The following is a 16,976-nucleotide window of genomic DNA, read 5'->3' as shown; positions in this document are numbered from 1 at the left end:
ATGTAAGAAAGACAAAGAAACCTCTTCTCTGAGTAGAAACTAAACACTGATAAAGAAAAAAAAGAAGAAGAAATGTTCCGGAAGCAAGGTTAAAGTAAATAATAATAAGGAACCAAGTGACTTTTATTTTTCTTCTGTTCGTTCTCGTTCAAGGTGTTGTAGTGGTTTCACATATTTAACCAACACCCATTTTTTCAAAAATGATCTTCAGCATGTTGCCATTGTGCTTCTTGTTGTTTCGATACGTGCTGATTTTTGCATATTCACACTTCATGTAAACGCGGAATTCTATCTCGTTGTCCGACCCAAGTGTGTGGATGACATAACTAACACATTTTCCCAGTAACCAGCTAATGGCGTTGGTTTTTAATTTCGGAAAGTATGTCATGTCCGGTCTCAGGAGGAGCGACGGCGTTATATATTGCGTAGAGGATCTGGTGAGAAAGGCGATTTGTTGCCTGATCCAATTCCAGTTATGCACATTGCCACCACATGTGAATCTGTGGCTGATTGTATCCACCAGATTGCATTTTCCACAAAGGTGTGTCTGGTATTTAACCGATCCCATATAGTCTCTCGTTGGTGCTGATGACATTATTAACTGTTTTGTACCATGCGGAAATAGCGTCTGTAGATAGCCCGGCATAGTTGATGTTACGCCATACAGCTTTCCAGTCACAATTTGGGAATTTCGTTTCAATTTTGTTTCTTCCCTCATTTAACTTCCTTTCAAGTATGATGTCGCGCGCTGTGATACGTCTGTTGCTTCTGATTTCGTCACTAAGATAACTTGCTTCGAGGAAAAAGTTCCTCACATACTGCAGACGGGCATTAATCCTTCGCACATCAATCGGTGCTTGCAGGCTATGGGGTGTCACAGCCTCAAAGAGCTTTGCCGTTATACATTGTGGAAGTTCTCTGAGTATATGGAAAGTCCGTTTGAGGAACAGAGCAGACGCTTTATTGCGAATATCCACCAGACCGAGGCCCCCGTTTCTGACATCCAGTATAACCGTAGTCGCACCAACCCTGAATATGTCTCCTCGCCATAAATAATTGGTAACCGTGGACATGATCCCTTTCGCTACTAGTTTAGGGATTGGAAATACCTGCGCAGTGAAATACGCTTTAGACAAAACGCAGGAGTTGATGAATCTGACTTTTTGCACCAGGTCCATAGTTCGATGGATGTTCTCCATTACAGCACCATGAACTTTCCTCCTAGTTTCCGTCCAGTTAAAAGCAGCCATCCGCATCGGACATGCCATTAAGGTTATTTCCAAAGTTTTATGTTTGTTGTCTTGTTTTGCCCATGCCAGTCGAAGGTCATCTAGGCCCCGTAGATTCAATATTTGACTTTTGTTTTCATTTGCTGTCGCTCCCGACGCTAGACAATACCTTTGGATTTCTCTTTCCAGTGTAACTGTCTCCTCCTTATTCCTTATTACAACGCCCACGTCATCAGCATAAGCTCGTATGACAGTTTTCTCACCACTCAATGTTATGCCTGTTAATCTTGCGTGGACAGTGCGGAGGAAGGGCTCTAAGGATACTGAAAATAAAAAACATTGATAAGGGACTGCCCTGTGGAACCCCTCGCCTTATCTGTATGGGTTTAGATGTTTGGCCATTGATTGCTATTTTCGCATTTATACCTGTTGCAATATTCCTTAGCATGTTCACAATCTGGGGGTGGAAAGCCATTCTTGACAGCGTCGCAAAGAGGTATCTATGACTAACGCGGTCAAAAGCTTTGTTGAAATCTATAAAGATTAAAGCACATTTTATACTTGTCACTGAGGTAATTGCAATGACGTCTCTGTATGCAGATAGATTTTCGAATATCGTTCTGGTCGGAGAACAAGATTGGTGATGACTCCATATTTTGTTGGAAAAGGCAGAGAGTCTTTTGTTGATAATACGCGAAATTATTTTGTAATCAGAATTTAGTAGCGAAAGAGGCCGAAAATTGTTTAAGTTGGTTTTGCCTTTACTCTTAGGAATCAGTACTATTTTACTTTCCTTAAACTCTGCAGGGACCGGTTTTCCGTTCAGGACCTCATTTGCCATGGAAGTGATCTTGTCCCCAATTATAGACCAGTAGCGGTCATAAAACTCCACAGGGAGGCCATCAAGTCCCGGAGATTTGTTGAGAGGTGAGTTACGCACTGCCTCATGCACTTCATCTTTAGTAATAGGTGACAGGATGTCAGCGTTGCCTGTTCCCGACAATTGTGGACCTAAAATAGTGATAAAGTCCTCGAGAGCTGCATCTTCCACTGTGGTAGAGGCATATAAGGTTTCATAGTACCTGTGGACTTCGTCCAGTATTTGTTTCTGGCATGTGAGCCTCGTACCAGTATGCGTCTGGACTTCATCAATTAAAGTTAGACGTCTGTTTTTAGCATGCCGCACCAAGTGATACAGAGAAGCTGTTTCATCTGCTACGACTGATGTGGCTTTCGATTTAATTTTGAGTCCCTCCATCTGTTGCCGTTTAATGCTTAATAACTTGACTTTTATTTTTTTGATATCATTCAGACGAATTACGTCATCATGGGCCTGTTGATATAAGTCTCTTAAAACTTTATAATAAAACTCCATTGTAATCCTCAACTCCCTGTGCCTCGCTGCACTATACTGCATGACAACTTCCCGCAGCCTTGGTTTAGCCCTCCTTGTCCACCAGTCCACCAGTCCACACAAACCTTATTTCCTGTTCCAGTTCTTCGTCAGTTAAAACAGAGATATTTAAGTTCCATTGGCCTCTGAATCGACGGGTTGGCTGTACACTGAGATTAAAGCAAGTTAAAAGTGTACTGTGATCGCTAAAATACACGGGAGTAGTCTCAACGTTTAATAAATAATTTTGCAAATTTGGTGACACGTAAATTCTATCTAGTCTGCTGCGGGAGTGGCTGGTTATATACGTGAACCCTACTGACGTCGGGTGCTGAAGTTCCCACACATCCTTAAGGTGTAGATCACTTACTAACTTTTTTAACTGTGGCGAGTAGTTGAAGTTGGGTTGTTGATCTTTCTGGTTTAAAACACAGTTAAAATCTCCACCTAGTATAAGAGAACACGGATTTTTCCTCAATAAATAAATCAGTTCATCTTGAAAAAACTTCGCACGATCCAATTTGTGGGAAGTTCCTGATGGGGCGTAAAGGTTAATCACTGTCACATCGAAAATTTTTATGCCTATAGCTCTTCCTGATTCTAGTCGTTCGATTTCAGTCACCGGAATGTCTTCCCTTATAAGAATGGCTGTACCGATATTGGCTTCCGTAGAAACATTAACAATTTCAAAAAAGGCTGGGATCCGAAATTCCGCTATCGCAACTTCTTGTAGCAACGCGATATCTGTTCCGGACTGGTACAAGAATTTTTTTAGTGCTGCCAATTTCAAGGGTGACTGTATTTTATTAATGTTAATAGTAGTAATGCTATAAGCTTGCAGCACAGACATATCGGAAGAAGCTATTTGGGATGAGGTTCGGTATGATTATAGCAGCAAACGTGCTTCCCTACAAGGCACGATCTTTACAAGCTGTGTGCCCATTACATGTACTAACTTCCTAGAAAAATTTGCACTGCTTTTAAACAAAGAGCTAGAGAAGAAAAGTATCCTGAAATCCTGACAATGCATTGCTATAAGTCACTGTGGCCATTCTCTTTCTCCTCGTCAGTGTTGGCCCTGATGACTTCATATTTATTATTCTTTTTCTTGATGTCTTTCTTCTCTGGTGTGGCTTTCGCTTGATGACGCGTGACAGCAAGACCCGGTGTCGGTCGCAGCCGCCGGCGGTGGCTGAATGGGGCAACGGCCGTGGCTAGCGAGTCGTCAATGTTTGGTTCCGGCGTGGTGTCTGTTGTGTCGTTTTGCTGGCGAGGCGGTGATGCTTGTTTATTTCCTCCTTCGGCGCGACGTTGCGCTTCAGAGTCAGCAGGTTCTTTACTTGGTACTTCCTCGTACGGTTCGCACTGTATGGGTTGTGCACTTGATGCGGTTATTTCAGCCGTGACCTCAGGCTCAGGGTCACATTTCCGTGAAAAGTCGCTACCCGCTGCGTCACTATCTGTTCGTGGCGGTGAAAGTCCTTGTGCGGAAGTGGGAGCCACATCGACCTTCAGTCCATCTCCTTTTTCCACTTCCAACAGATCTTCAGGACTGGGGCCGGCCGGAGTGGCCGAGCGGTTAAAGGCGCGACAGTCTGGAACCGCACGACCGCTACGATCGCAGGTTCGAATCCTGCCTCGGGCATGGATGTGTGTGATGTCCTTAGGTTAGTTAGGTTTAATTAGTTCTAAGTTCTAGGGGACTTATGACCACAGCAGTTGAGTCCCATAGTGCTCAGAGCCATTTGAACCATTCAGGACTGGGCTTCGGCCTCCTGGCAACGGGTGTTTCACAGGAAGAGTCCTCATCAACATTTCTTTCAGTGTCCTCTAGAGGACGCTTTTTTGTGGGAATCTCGATGTCACGGGACGGAATTTCAGCAGTTAATGCAGGTTTTAAAGACGGAAAGTCATTAACATTAAGTGCAACATTTTCAGAGCTAGTAACAGGATCCACGACCGCCGCCGGCTCTGTTGTATTACTGGCCGGCAACAAATCGTTGAGTGTTAATTTCCGGCGTTGCGTAAGGTTATTTGTTACCACAAATACACGGCGAGGGCAGTCCTGACGGAGGTGACCAGACTCGTTACATACATGACATGTAGGGGTTTGCCCTGAGTTCATAACATGCGCCTTGTGCCCGTCAACAAAGATGTGGGAGGGAATGTTTGCTTTCACTTCCATCTCCACGGAGCGAATGCCGTTTAAGCACTGCAGCTTGAAATGCGAAGCCCACCTTTCGTTGACTATTTGCCTGACAACCCCATACTTTGAAAGGACATCTTTAATTTTCGAACTGTCTACTTCTATGGGAATATTCAAAACCCTAACATTCCTAATTACAGACTCGGAATTCCGGAGTTTGACAGTACTTTTAGTACCATCACGGTGTATAAATTCCGTTTTATAACCAAATTTTGCCAGAAAGCGGTCTACACTCGCGGAATCGTGAAACTTTACAAAAATGCAGTATTCATCAGAGTCCAGCTGCATGGTATGAACAGATTCAAAATGAAGGCCAATTACCTCGGTAATCCAGTCGTGTATTTCAAGTGCAGAGGGCTGTACTCGACGGGTGTACTTGTCGAAGGTGAAAATCACGGTGTTTTTTCTCACGGAGTTTGCCATGGTGTTCTGCAGCGAAGAAATCTCGGACAACGCCGAAATCCCAACGGCACTTCGTAGAAAAATGACACGAAAGAAGACCAAATGCTCAATTGATAATGCTTAATTCACGTGCAAAACGTCAATAAACGAGCACAAAACACGACAACACTGGCGTAAACACTGAACGTTCACGGAGCAAACTTAAGGAGTGTGCGACCGCTGCGGCAGCTAAAGCCAGACTTGGTGCCTTAAACCAGCGCCTTAGGCCGCTCGGCCACGCTACCTGCGCCATCGTTCTTCGCGTCTCTAGAAAACACTGCACGACACAGTTTCCTGTTCTGCTGCGACTGGCTGCTCATGCATCGCACCTGAAACAACTGCCCCTTTCGACTATAGATTTAACCTCTCAGGCAGCTACCCACGCTCTGGGGCGGCCGAATTTCTTGTTGATAATCAAATGGTAGTGCAACCTGCGGCCTGCGGAACATGAGTGTAAAATGATGGGAGCATTGTGATTTCAAACACTGGGTGACTATCACGATTGCAGCAACTGCCAGGCAAAACCTTCAAAATTGCCGTGACCAGGATTCGAACCTGGGTTATTGCGGCCACAACGCAATGTCCTAACCACTAGACGATCACGGCCACGGAGGCACCCTCGGAAGCAGTTGTCGTGACTGCACCCGCGAGATACACAGCAAAGCTCAGCCCAGTGTGTCAGACGCGATCTTCGTTATATGTAGATGAGCAAATGAACGTGCCTGCGCTGTTAGGACACTTCCGAGAGTGGTTAGCTGCCTGGCAATGTCTTGCAGTCCTCCAAGTCAGTTGACCACAGGTACGTGCCCCGATAAGAGGTGGACAGGTGTCGCATCTCTCTCGCCGTCACTTGCGGCCGTGATTCATACTTAACGTACATTTCTGCAAGCGTCAGCGAAGCGTCAGTCGAAAGTCGGGGCAAGTCGCATAATAAGAACAACAAAATGTGCACTTCCGGTACCGGGAATCGAACCCGGGCCTCGTGGGTGAGAGCCAGGCATCCCAGCCACTTTCTTTTTTTTAGCCACTTTTTTTTAAATTTTATTTTTAGGCGCTTTTTTCCGTTAGCAAAGCGAACGCCCTACCAACTTTTTTTTTTATTAAAGCTTTCTGTGTCAGATAAGCGTCGGCAAGGAGGGCAGGGGTCAAAAAAGGCTGAGGCCTGGCCTCAATGCCGCCCCTCATCCGTCACCTAATGGCGGAATATCCATGTATTGCGTGCTTTGAATTTTTAATTATTAATTGCCGATCTTTGCTAGGCCTCATAATTGAAAAAAATTTGAATTGAAGCGCTGTTTGAGGATAATCGTTAAATAAATGAATTTCTTCTCTTAATAAATGTGGGAAATAAATTTCGGGACTACCTTCATTTGTTGCTACTTAAATGTGGTGCTTTTAATTTAAAGATGAACTGAATCATATAGTGTTCTTTGCTTCTCCGATTATTGTTGTATAAAAGATAGTTGCTCTTCGCTGTCATCCGATTCCCAGTCGCACAAAGACAATTTTGAGCATGTTGCAATACATCTTTTTATGGCCTGGATATTTAACTACTCTATCATATTCATTTTTCAGGTACATATGAAAATCAATGATATTGTCGGTCCCTAAGTTATTAATGAAATAGCTAACGTATTTTCCCATTAACCAATGAATTGAGTTATTTTTGGTGACAGGGAAATACAGTATCTGTGGCCGGAGAAGTATCAGAGGCTGAAAATTGTCGGTGGATGATCTTGTCAGGAAAGCCAATTGGTCTCTCAACCATTTCCAGTTCTGCATATGCCCAGCACACGTGAATCTGTGTACTGTTGTATCGAGGAGATTACATTTGAGACAAAGGTTTGTTTGGCTAATCCCGATTGAGTGCAATCGTTCGTTGGTGCTAACTATATTGTTGACCGTTTTGTACCAAGATGTTTTTGCGTCGGAGGAGAGACCACGCAGGTTAATATTCTTCCATATAGTTGCCCAATCGTAATGCGGATATTTTTCCTCTATTTTATTCTTCCCTTCATTTTTCTTTCTGGGACACAGAATTGCTCGGGCCGTTAACTGCCGCGAATTAGTTATTTCGCTATTGATATAACTCAGATCGACGAAAAATGTACGCACATGACGAAGACGGGGATTGAGTTTTTGCACATCAACTGGCGCGTGGAGACTTGCAGGTCTAAGAATTTCAAATAACTTAGTTGTAATGCTTGTAGCGTTTTCGTTGAGAAGACTAGTGGTCCGTTTGAGGAAAAGAGCAGAGGCCTTGTTCTTAATGTCAGTTAATCCCAGACCGCCATTGCTGGGATCTAGGGTAGCTGTTCTCCCAGTCACTCTAAACACTTCACCTCGCCATAGGTAGTTAGTGACGAGTGACATTATCTTTCCAGCGATCATGGTGGGGAGTGGAAAGAGTTGCGCCGTATAATAAGCTTTTGATAAGAGGCAGTTATTAATTAAATGGATTCTCTGAAATTGATTTAAAGTTCGGTGCAGATTTTCTCTGATGGCTCCTTGAATGTATCCGGATGTAGTTTTCCAATTAATGGCCGCCATTTTTATTGGACACGTAGTCAGAGTCGTTCCAAGTGATTTGCACTGAGTGACCGGTGTTGCCCAAGTGACAGTTACGTGTTGAAAACCCCGCAGGTTGAGAAATCTGCTCTTATTAGCATTGGTGGTAGCTCCCGACACGCTGCAGTACTTTTTAATGAGCAGTTCTAATTTGGAAATGTCATCGACGTTCCGTAATACGACGCCTACATCATCAGCGTATGCATTTGTGACTGTTTTGTGACCTGCTAACGTAATACCTGTTAGGTTGGCGTGAAGACTGCGGAGTAGCGGCTCCAAGGAAAAGACGAATAGAAGCATGGAAAGCGGGCTGCCCTGAGGAACGCCGCGCCGTATCTGGATCTGCTTAGTTCTTTGACAGTTGACAGAGATACTTGCGCTGAATCCCAACGCAACGTTCGTGACCACACTGAGAGCTCGTTCGTCAAAGCCGATTTTTCTCATTGTTGTAAGAAGGAACCTGTGATTCACACGGTCGAAGGCTTTGTGAAAATCAATAAAACAAATGGCACATTTAATGTTCGTCACAGAGGTGATGGCAATTAAATCCCTGTATTCCGCAATACTTTTGAAAATAGTTCTGCCAGGTACACATGACTGATGTTGACTTACTATTTTTTTGGCTAAAAGTGAAAGTCTGTTATTTAACATTCTAGCTATGATTTTATAGTCGGAGTTAAGCAACGAAATAGGGCGAAAGTTGTGTAGATTTCGCTTCGATGTAGTCTTTGGAACTAGTACTATTGTGCATTCTTTCATAGCAGCAGGTAGTGGTTTTCCTTGGATAATCTCGTTTGCCATTTGAGTAAACTTTGCTCCAATGAGTGACCAGTATCGCAGATAAAATTCAACGGGCAACCCATCCGGCCCCGGTGACTTTTTTAAAGGAGACTTGCGGACGGTTTCGTGGACATCCTCTTCAGTGAAATCAGTAAGAAGTCCTTCATTGTCCTCTTCTGACAGCTGAGGAACTATGCTGCCAAGAAATTCTTCAAAGGATTCTTGGCATAACTGACCGGCTGAATATAGATTGTGGTAATACTGGTAAACCTCGTTGACGATCTCTTTCTGTGAAGTAACGGTCAGACCGGTCGGAGTCTGGATCTCATCAAGAAAGGTTCGACTCCTATATTTTGCGTGTCGCAAGAGGTGATACAAGGAAGCAGTTTCGTCCCCTGATAATGACTTGGCTTTCGACTTTACTTTTAGTCCTTCCAGCTGTTGTTGTTTAATGCGGAGTAATTTGGCCTTAGTTCTCTTAATGTCTTCCAAACGAATGCCGGAAATGCTCGCCTGTTCATACAAGTTCCGTAACATTGCATAATAAAATTCTATGGTGTTCTTGAGTTCACGGGATCGTTGGAGACTGTAGTGAATTAAAACGCTCCGCAGTTTTGGTTTTGCCCTGTTGCACCACCAGTCCGTAACAGTCACATAGCGATCTACCGAGCGCAAGCACATGTTCCACGTTTCGTTGACAACATCGGCTAACTCATTGTCCTGTAGCAAAGATACGTTCAGCTTCCACTGACTTCTGAAGCGGCGAGTTGGTTGTGCCTTTAAATTGATAGAAGCCAGCATACTGCAATGGTCGGAGAAATATACAGGAATTGTCTCGACTTTAACTAAGGATCTTTCCATACCTTGTGACGCATATATCCTATCGATTCTGCTACAGGACTGTGTAGCTATGTACGTATATGCAACAACAGTGGGATATTTAAGTTCCCAAGTATCCCTGAGTTTTAGATCCGTAACTAGCCGCTTCAACTCGTTACAGCAATTAAAATTGGGAGTCTGATCTTTTTTATTTAATACACAGTTAAAATCGCCGCCAATTAAAAGTTGTGGCGGGTTTTTCCGTAATAGATATATTATTTCTTCTCTAAAAAAATTTGCCCTTTCCGGTCTATTGGAGGTCCCTGACGGGGCATACAGGTTAATAATAGTAACGTCAAAGACTTTAAGACCGATTGCTCGGCCCGAGTCCAGTCTCTCGACATCAGTTACAGGGATCCCTTCCCGGATTAAAATTGCTGTCCTCACTTTTGTTTCGAGTGAGATATTTAGTATTTCTACATAGCCTGCAACCTTAAGGTCAGGCATCGCGACTTCTTGCAGCAAAGCTATGTCAGTTCCTGATTCGTAAAGGAAATCCTTGAGAGCAGCAATCTTCGGTTCTGACTTAATCCTGTTAATGTTTATAGTTGTTATTGTGTATGCTTGGCACATGTAGCTTCCTTGTGAAAATAAGGAAAAAAAAACCCCTACTGTCAGAGAAAAGTATCAATTACTCCTGGAGGTAATATAAGAAAAAGAAGAAAAAAAATGATACTAAAAACAGTCAACTACGAATTTGGCATATTGGTAATTCCGTTGTCACCGAAAATGTGCAGGAACATGGTGGCACTTAGCAGTATCGTTTCTCGAGTTAGACTTGGCTGTGTCAGTTCAATGACGGATTCTTTACCGGGTCAGACTTATCTTTACAGTGGGGGTTTGCACCATCAAGTTTCTTTGGGTTTTTCTCGGGGGATACTTCAGAAATTATTTCATATGATACGTTTTTGGCTTTCACATCATCTTTTCCAAGTTTTTGTTTATCGGCGTTACGAGATGCTTTGAGGTTCGGTTGAGGTTTTAGCCTGCGTCTTTGAACCTCTGCAGTGGCAGTGTGTGACCGCGAGTGATCCGCAACTTGCGCCGATTGGGCGGAAGTGGGCTCTACACAGTCCTGTTTGTTAAGTCTAGTTCCAGTTTCAGTTCCTTCCGCGACCTCCATCGGCGCAACGGGGAGGGAGTGCTGTGTGTCTGTAGATTCGCAAGGCTGAGTCCGATCCATCGCTTGCTGTTCCTCAGAACTCGACTCCTGTGTCGCCGTGATCGGAGCCTGTGTTTTCGCGTCCATGTCTTCTAACGCTGTGGCAACAGCAGCTGACGGCGGGAGGGCCTCTGCTGCCGGCGTCACCGCCACATGTTTACTGTCTACGTCCTCACCCGCACCCTCACTGCATTGCTTTTGTTTACGGTTGGACTGTGATGCAGCATCGTCAGAACAGTCTTCAGTCGTGTCTAAAGGCCTCTTTTTAGTTTGCAGATCGCATTCATGGGTAGAAGAACTGCGATCGGTAATTACATGCAAGGGAGGAAAATCAGCGACATTTACGGCAGTTACATCAGAAGTACGAGCTCCATCATTACTGGCCGGGGGAGGTTGATCATTGTTAGGCAGAACATCATTAAGCGTAAGTCGCTGACGCTGCGTAAGGCTATTTTTAAGGACATAGACACGACGGGGACAGTCTTGACGGAAATGACCCGTTTCATTACAAATGTTACATGTCTGAACCTGCCCTGAATAGACGATATGCGCTTTATGACCAGCAATAGAAAGGAAAGATGGTATATTGGCTTTAACTTCCATTTCTACTGATCGTATGCCATTGAAACATTGCAATTTATACAATTTTGACCACCTTTCGTTGACAATGGACTGGATCTCCCCGTATTTCGAAAGTGCCTCTTTAATCAGCTGATTATCTACTTCAATGGGAATGTTTAGCACTCTTACAGTTTTATACGTGATATCGGCTTTCCGAATCGAAACACTACTTTTAGACCCATCTCTATGCACAAATTCAGCAACACTACCCCACTTCAACAACAGCTTCTCAACATCCACGGGATTAAAAAATTTGACAAAAACACAGTATTTGTCAGCATCTAATTGAGTGGTATGTACATAATCAGAACTTACTCCAATGACGTCGGTCAGCCAGTCATGGCTTTCCAAAGCCGTGGGTTGCATTGCACGTGTTTCCTTCTCGAAAGAGAAAACCAGGGTATTCTTCCGGACAATTCCAGCCATTTTTCGTCAGTTAGAGGAAATCCCGGCAATAAACCGAAATTCCTAAAAAACAGAACCGTTATAACGGACGAAACACACAGAAACTTTGCACAATGACACCAGTCACGTAGAAACAAAAATTCACAAAGAGCAACAAACTAAAACTCAGGACTTGGCGGCACCACTAACGTACACGGAGCAGCGGCGGACACGTCCTAACGCGCAGACAGCCAGAGCCGGAATAAAATTGGCAGCGGTGGGATTCGAACCCACGCATCCGCAGAGACTGGTGCCTTAAACCAGCGCCTTAGACCGCTCGGCCACGCTACCTCCGCGACGCGGCTGTCACAGGAGCTGCGTTCTACCGCACGAGAACACACAGCAAATGCGCAAAAACGAGAAGTAAAAATTGGCAGCGGTGGGATTCGAACCCACGCCTCCGAAGAGACTGGTGCCTTAAACCAGCGCCTTAGACCGCTCGGCCACGCTACCTGCGCCATCGTTCTTCGCGTCTCCAGAAACCACTGCACGACACAGTTTCCTGTTCTGCTGCGACTGGCTGCTCATTCATCGCACCTCAAACAACTGCCCCTTTCGACTATAGATTTAACCTCTCAGGCAGCTACCCACGTTCTGGGGCGGCCGCATTTCTTGTTGATAATGAAATGGTAGTGCAACCTGCGGTCTGCGGAACATGAGTGTAAAATGATGGGAGCATTGTGATTTCAAACACTGGGTGACTATCACGATTGCAGCAACTGCCAGGCAAAACCTTCAAAATTGCCGTGACCAGGATTCGAAACCTGGGTTATTGCGGCCATAACGCAATGTCCTAACCACTAGACGATCACGGCCACGGAGGCACCCTCGGAAGCAGTTGTCGCGACTGCACCTGCAAGATACACAGCAAAGCTCAGCCCACTGTGTCAGACGCGATCTTCGTTATATGTATATGAGCAAATGAACGTGCCTGCGCTGTTAGGACACTTACGAGAGTGGTTAGCTGCCTGGCAATGTCTTGCAGTCCTCCAAGTCAGTTGACCACAGGTACGTGCCCCGATAAGAGGTGGACAGGTGTCGCATCTCTCTCGCCGTCACTTGTGGCCGTGATTCATACTTAACGTACATTTCTGCAAGCGTCAGCGAAGCGTCAGTCGAGCAAAGTCGGGACAAGTCGCATAAGAGGAGCAACAAAATGTGCACTTCCGGTACCGGGAATCGAACCCGGGCCTCGTGGGAGAGAGCCAGGTATCCCAGCCACTAGACGACACCGGATAACGACACAAGCGCTCCTCCAACAAACACGGCAAGCGTCCACCAGCTACTTGACGACAACTGCAAAAATTAACGTTTCCACTTTGTAGAGCGGCATGCTCGGGACGTATCTCGTGGAGACGAACGCCAGCAATCATGCGACCAAACTGCGCCGGTGAATCCTGTTGTTACACCACGCACTGTGCTACGACAATTTAAGAAAGCGACGCTCACGCTTTGCTGCGCTATTTCCTTGGCGGGCAATCAGTGCTCCTGTTTTCGAGACAGAAAACGTTGGCAGCCTTGGGATTCTAACCCACGCCTCCGAAGAGACTGGTGCCTGAAACCAGCGCCTTATACCGCTCGGCCACGCTACCTCCGCGACGCGGCGGTCACAGGAGCTGCGTTCTACCGCACGAGAACACACCGCAAATGCACAAAAACGAGAAGTAAAAATTGGCAGCGGTGGGATTCGAACCCACGCCTCCGAAGAGACTGGTGCCTTAAACCAGCGCCTTAGACCGCTCGGCCACGCTACCTGCGCCATCGTTCTTCGCGTCTCCAGAAACCACTGCACGACACAGTTTCCTGTTCTGCTGCGACTGGCTGCTCATTCATCGCACCTCAAACAACTGCCCCTTTCGACTATAGATTTAACCTCTCAGGCAGCTACCCACGTTCTGGGGCGGCCGCATTTCTTGTTGATAATGAAATGGTAGTGCAACCTGCGGCCTGCGGAACATGAGTGTAAAATGATGGGAGCATTGTGATTTCAAGCACTGGGTGACTATCACGATTGCAGCAACTGCCAGGCAAAACCTTCAAAATTGCCGTGACCAGGATTCGAACCTGGGTTATTGCGGCCACAACGCAATGTCCTAACCACTAGACGATCACGGCCACGGAGGCACCCTCGGAAGCAGTTGTCGCGACTGCACCTGCAAGATACACAGCAAAGCTCAGCCCACTGTGTCAGACGCGATCTTCGTTATATGTTGTAAGATTGTAACTTTAATTTGGTATGCTGAAATCGGTACTAATAGACAATAAAAGCTGGGTTAAAAGCCGTGATCTGTCTGGGAACGTTAACCGTGGATTACTGGGCAACTGTTTCATCAGATATTTAGTGTAGGTTTACCAAGCAGACTAACATTAATGATAATCTTTTAATAGTCATACAAAACCGGTGAAATATATATATAAAAAGGAGAATTTAAATAAAAAGAAAGAAATCAGTTTATATTTGGAAATTTTTTTTAAGATTGTTCATTGAAATTTCAGCATATTATACGTGAGTTATAACTGAGCTGGTGCCTTATTTACGATTGAAAAGAATGTGAGATTGTAATCTTACGGAACACATAAAATATGGAGCCAAGATTTGGAAAACTGCATACAACACTCCATTCATAAAATAACACACGAAGAACATTGAAACATAAGCAAGAAGAAATTAACCACAACCAACAGATTCAGTTTTTACCCAAAGAAATTACGTTCATACCACAATCCTGTCCGTCATGTAATTACCACACACTGGTATACTAAATTCATATTAACTCTTTGTGAAGTCTTCGCAAAAAGAATAGCTGAGGGGCTACTTTGATGATTACACCACATGCTCCACGTGGTCAACTTGGTTTACACAAAGCGTACAACTCCACAATAATTTTGATAATTAAAATACATTAGATCGAAAAGCAATTGACAAAAGAAAAACCTTGAACTGGTTACTAACGTCTTACTATTAACCTGATGGGTCAAACAGTTATATAAGCACATGGTACTGGTCTCGCAAAGTACACCCCACGTGGGTTGAACATAAAGAAAAGCATAAAGAAAAGTTGCTATATTAAAAAAATATTCTCAAGACGAGACGTTATAATCTCACGCACATTCGGATTTAAGATTGATGAACTTAGTTAGAGTTCCTGATCAACACGTGGTTCCACTTTACTCACAAAGTAGTAACAAAGCAACTACCGAAAAATAATCTGAACTTCACACGATAATTACACTGCGCTGCAATTTAAGATAACATCGGATATTTTAGACCTAAACCCGAAATAAAAGTGATTAAATTTTCAGTTAGGCTGAACTTAAGAAATCCATTGTCCTACGGACTTAACAGACACGCGCTTAGCCGGAGATCTTACCACTTCAGACGCTCGCCACGGCCACCCTGCAACTGCCCTACTGCCGAGCGTGCTTCCTGAGGGTGGCTCACAAAGACCAACAGAAGTGGCCAGAGGGGCAGCTTCCTATACCAACATGACAACGGACGACAGGACCATACTAAGGATAGAAACCTCTTTGCTTTTAGGAAGCGTAGCTACCTGTTCCGATGTTGGTCCTACTGTTCTCTAGCAGACAGCCTGTCTGCTACCCTCAAGCATGCAACTAGAAATACATATGCTCATTCATCCTCTCACACAAAAGGGAAGGGGGATGACAGTATCTTATCATATACAGTATATAAAAGAAAGCGGATGTAGGTTCCGTATGAGACTGTGTGACATGAATTACATATAAGAATTACATATAAACTGTGCTTTAAAGTGTAGTAGTGTGACAGATCGTTCTTGTTTATGTGTAAAAGTAACACGTTCCACTGCTCAGTCTCCTCCCAGATAGTCAGAAACGCCACAGTACATTTAGAAGAGGAATTTATTCCATAAATGTCAACAGATTTAATAAATTACACATGAAAGGAATCCAACAGAGACCTTTCAATGTATATGAGCAAATGAACGTGCCTGCGCTGTTACGACACTTACGAGAGTGGTTAGCTGCCTGGCAATGTCTTGCAGTCCTCCAAGTCAGCTGACCACAGGTACGTGCCCCGATAAGAGGTGGACAGGTGTCACATCTCTCTCGCCGTCACTTGTGGCCGTGATTCATACTTAACGTACATTTCTGCAAGCGTCAGTCGAGCAAAGTCGGGACAAGTCGCGTAAGAGGAGCAACAAAATGTGCACTTCCGGTACCGGGAATCGAACCCGGGCCTCGTGGGAGAGAGCCAGGTATCCTAGCCACTAGACGACACCGGATAACGACACAAGCGCTCCTCCAACAAACACGGCAAGCGTCCACCCGCTACCTGACGACAACTGCAAAAATTAACGTTTCCACTTTGTAGAGCGGCATGCTCGGGACGTATCTCGTGGAGACGAACGCCAGCAATCATGCGACCAAACTGCGCCGGTGAATCCTGTTGTTACACCACGCACTGTGCTACGACAATTTATGAAAGCGACGCTCACGCTTTGCTGCGCTATTTCGTTGGCGGGAAGGCAGTGCTCCTGTTTTCGAGACAGAAAACGTTGGCAGCAATGGGATTCGAACCCACGCCTCCGAAGAGACTGGTGCCTGAAACCAGCGCCTTATACCGCTCGGCCACGCTACCTCCGCGACGCGGCGGTCACAGGAGCTGCGTTCTACCGCACGAGAACACACCGCAAATGCACAAAAACGAGAAGTAAAAATTGGCAGCGGTGGGATTCGAACCCACGCCTCCGAAGAGACTGGTGCCTTAAACCAGCGCCTCAGACCGCTTTTTTTTTTTTTTTTTTTTTTTTTTTTTTTACCTCTTCCACTTCAGGCGTTGGCTCCTATACACCTTATCACCCGCAAAATCCTATCTAACATAAAAAAAAACAATGTGTTGCCACAGCCACATTCACCCTAACTTAACCTACTCTCTTCTATTTTTTATTGTTTTTGTAATTGTTTTTAAATAGTATATAAAGAAACTCAATAAATCGTCTTTCCGTGACAAACTGTCCAGTACCCGTAAAACAGATGAACACGAAATCAAGCAAACAGTTCTGATTTCGTTCATGTTACAGCTTGTGGCAAAATTTTTTCCTGCGACACTTTGATTGCCATACTACAAAAATAAATAAACAAATGCCAACTTAATTATTATGAAGCAAAATTAGTATCGACTCGCTGTGGTGTTGTGCATCAACCAAAATTGCCGCTTCATTATGGCAAAGTATGAAGTAAGAAATTTTGAAACAAAACTTTGTATTTTCG

The 16,976-nt window shown here is 44.7% G+C and overlaps 7 non-coding genes across 7 annotated transcripts; all 7 read right to left on the bottom strand.

Annotated features, from left to right (window-relative positions):
- Positions 1-5,803: 5,803 nt before the first annotated feature.
- Trnah-gug (transfer RNA histidin (anticodon GUG)) lies at positions 5,804-5,875 on the bottom strand. Its single transcript has one exon. It is a non-coding gene; the product is annotated as a tRNA-His (tRNA).
- Positions 5,876-11,932: 6,057 nt separating this feature from the next.
- Positions 11,933-12,014, bottom strand: Trnal-aag (transfer RNA leucine (anticodon AAG)). The gene has a single exon. It is a non-coding gene; the product is annotated as a tRNA-Leu (tRNA).
- An 80-nt stretch (positions 12,015-12,094) lies between these two features.
- On the bottom strand, positions 12,095-12,176 carry Trnal-aag (transfer RNA leucine (anticodon AAG)). Its single transcript has one exon. It is a non-coding gene; the product is annotated as a tRNA-Leu (tRNA).
- A 289-nt stretch (positions 12,177-12,465) lies between these two features.
- Positions 12,466-12,538, bottom strand: Trnah-aug (transfer RNA histidin (anticodon AUG)). The gene has a single exon. It is a non-coding gene; the product is annotated as a tRNA-His (tRNA).
- An 857-nt stretch (positions 12,539-13,395) lies between these two features.
- Trnal-aag (transfer RNA leucine (anticodon AAG)) lies at positions 13,396-13,477 on the bottom strand. Its single transcript has one exon. It is a non-coding gene; the product is annotated as a tRNA-Leu (tRNA).
- A 289-nt stretch (positions 13,478-13,766) lies between these two features.
- Positions 13,767-13,838, bottom strand: Trnah-gug (transfer RNA histidin (anticodon GUG)). Its single transcript has one exon. It is a non-coding gene; the product is annotated as a tRNA-His (tRNA).
- A 2,424-nt stretch (positions 13,839-16,262) lies between these two features.
- On the bottom strand, positions 16,263-16,344 carry Trnal-cag (transfer RNA leucine (anticodon CAG)). The gene has a single exon. It is a non-coding gene; the product is annotated as a tRNA-Leu (tRNA).
- Positions 16,345-16,976: the final 632 nt, after the last annotated feature.

This window comes from Schistocerca cancellata, chromosome 2 (genome assembly GCF_023864275.1).
Source record: "Schistocerca cancellata isolate TAMUIC-IGC-003103 chromosome 2, iqSchCanc2.1, whole genome shotgun sequence".
NCBI lineage: Eukaryota > Metazoa > Arthropoda > Insecta > Orthoptera > Acrididae > Schistocerca > Schistocerca cancellata.
This window is presented reverse-complemented; position numbering and strand designations above follow the sequence as displayed.